We start from the raw sequence: 3,148 nt of genomic DNA on the forward strand, positions 1-3,148 counted from the left end.
GATCTAGTGATTTTTCTTTGGAGGATGGTCCTCTGAGAAGGGCATTGTAAAAACAACTAAGCAAGTATGCTATCATGGGTTACAAATTTTACTCTTGAAAGTAGCTTGTGAATTAAAGGTATGAGAGAATATAGGGTAAACATTAAAAACTACAGATAACTCCAAGTGAAAGGAAAGGCACGGCACTTGGGTACCATGGTAGCGTAGAATGTGTTTACCACACATCACTAATAACAATAATAATAATAATAACAATAATGATAATAACGATAAATTTATTAAACACTTCCATGTATTGAGAACTGTGCTAAATAATTGCCCTGTATAAGGAGGAGGCAATATTTTGGAGTAAATTGAGGCATAGAGAGGTTGAGTATCATGTCCGAGGTCATGTGGCTATTATATTTCATATGGATCATTATTGATCATTATTGATTGGAAACCATTAATTTCTTTATATATTCAAAACATATTTATTATCTACTTGAGGCCATCACACAAAATTTCAATGTTATGTCCCATTTCTTTGAAGTGGGGGAAAATTTAAATTGTAAAGATGATGCAAGCCTTTGTGCAATGATATTATAAGAGAGAAAAAAACAATAAAATCTGGGCATTTTTCATTCAATAAACACTAGTTTTCACTTCCCATTTGGTCAAAAGCCCAAAGACCTTCTAAGCCTAACACATTTCCTCAATGAAACTCATTGCTTTCCTTCACCCTTGTTTCGCCTCCTGAATTCTCTATTTCAGGTGATGCTAGTTCCATCCTTTTAAATTCTCAAACTAGAAACCTCTGCATTAGCCTTTATTTCTCTCCACTCTTAAGTGTTTTCTAAATAGTAGGAAAGCATGTGACAAAGTCATAGCAAACTAACAAGGAGTAGGGGAACCAGGTTTGGGACCAGGAGGGCCAACTAAAGCAGAGAAATGACTCTCCCCACTGCCTATCATTGAGGGAAGGGGCAGTCTGCATAGCTAGACTCAATGGACTCAGTGCACTGAGATACATCACATCTTTATTGGGTTTACAAATCTGGCCTCACATCAAAATCATCTTGGGAGTTTCTCAGCTCTATCATTCTCCATTCCCTCCCCACCTCCATGTGCAGGTCTATTAATTTAAAACTTAGAGAGATCGGATCTGGTGCTTCTGATATGAAAGGCGATTTGGGGAACTGTTGTTATATCAAGAGTTATAGTATCCATGGGAGAAGGGAGGGACAGGTAGCAGGGCTCCTGAACAACGGAGATGCAAGTTCCTTTATGAGCTTGATCTCTAGTTCCTTAGAGATTCATCTAGATAGAATGCCCAAATCTAGCAAAACTAGTAGGCACTACTTACAGGCTGGCTAATAACTACTTAGAATGTTATGGCCCAGGTGAACAGTGTGGATGGGATGGCATTTTATTTTTCCCCAGTGAAGGACTAAAATAAAAGCCAGGAACCTAAGCATAACTTGTGGGTCCCCTGTCCAAGCATGTGAGATTAGGGAAGAAGGTGCTTCTCATGGGTACCTCAGAAGCAGATCACCCAGCCCATAAGAGATCAGAAACCACGCTGCAGATTAATTCAACACCTTCCTGACTTGTAGTGCAGGAGCCCCAGTTAACTTCCAGATTTAACTCTTCCTTGCTTAGGTCTTAGGAGGGAAAACAGTAGATTTCTAGATCTCATGAATGCAACCAACGTCAGGCAGAGAGAGTCATTTTTAAAATCTATCTACAGGGAATTGATCAACAAATCATATTTTTGCCACATCAAAAGTAACTCAAATTTGATTCCTCTCCTCTTTCCTTGCCGTCACCTTTAACCCTCATCATATTTGTGCCTGAAATATTGTAGTCTTCTCGTGGCTAGTCTACCTGCCCCACTGTGGCTCATTCAGGTTCTCCTTAGAGAAGTCCCTAAATGTACCTCCAGAGATTGGTTCTAAAATGGACATCTGATCATGTCTCTCTCCCATTGAACTCCCTTTCCCCACCACCCCCTGCAGTGGTTAAAAAGTGCATAAAGAATTCAGCCCCACTCTGCTTGGCATGCTAAGCCCTTTAAAACCTACTCAAAAACAAACTGATGATTACCAGAGGGGAGGTGGGTTGAGGGATGGGTTAAATAGGTGATGGGGATTAAGGAGGGCACTTGTGACGAGCACCGGATGTTGTAAGTGTTGAATCACTAAATTGTACACCTGAAATTAATATTACACTGTATGTTAACTGACTGGAATTTAAATAAAAACTTACTAAAAAAAAAAACAACACCACCAAAACCTATTCAAACTAACTCTAGTTCTGTTCCTCGGCATTCTTTCCCCCGGATACAATTTGAACCGTCTGAACATTTCATTGTTTTTGAATGTGTCTCTGTCTTTTGTGCTTTCTTACCCTAAAATCTTTTACCACTTGTTATTGCCTCCGTCTGGAATGACCATACCATTCTTCTCTAATTGCCAAACTCTTACTTTCCTCAATAACTCAGTGACTCAAAATATTACTATCTTTGTAAAAAATTCCATGATTTCCCCACAGAGTACCCTCCTTGTTTCTGTCCTCCCTTTTTTTCTTAGAGAATATGTTTCATATTCCATAATGTATTATAATACTTATCACTTATTATAGTGATTATAATAATTGCCTCTTGATGTGTCTATTTCCATCCTTACATTTTAGCTTCCTAAAAGTAAGACGTTATGATATCCCAGTGTTTATTATTAAGTTATGAGAGTGGGTGATCAAAATATCTTCTAGAAGAATGAATGACCCTTCTTATGATTAAATAATACAAAAGGCTATATTATATGATTTAAGATGCACTGGAAATAAACTTTCTCCACAAAATACGTATCTTTTTGACTTTTTAATTTCTAAGTTTATAAGATTTTAAAATGTTGTTTAATTATTTGACATCATAATTAAAAACATTGTCCTGAGCTTTGGAAGGGGTGAAACTTTAAGCATTAAAAGACAAAGAGGTAAAGAGAAGGGAAGAGTAGAAAGGATGTTGTGCACTTATTCAACAGCCACTAGTATGGGTCAGGCACTGTTTTAGCCCCTGGGAATACAAAGAAATAAGAAACTTCCTTGCTTAAAAGAGCTCAGGTAACATGAAAGGGAGACCCGAAATATTCAATAATGCTTTTCATTT

Source organism: Leptonychotes weddellii, chromosome 12 (genome assembly GCF_054177405.1).
Source record: "Leptonychotes weddellii isolate Sample4059 chromosome 12, ASM5417740v2, whole genome shotgun sequence".
In the NCBI taxonomy this organism is placed as follows: Eukaryota; Metazoa; Chordata; class Mammalia; order Carnivora; family Phocidae; genus Leptonychotes; species Leptonychotes weddellii.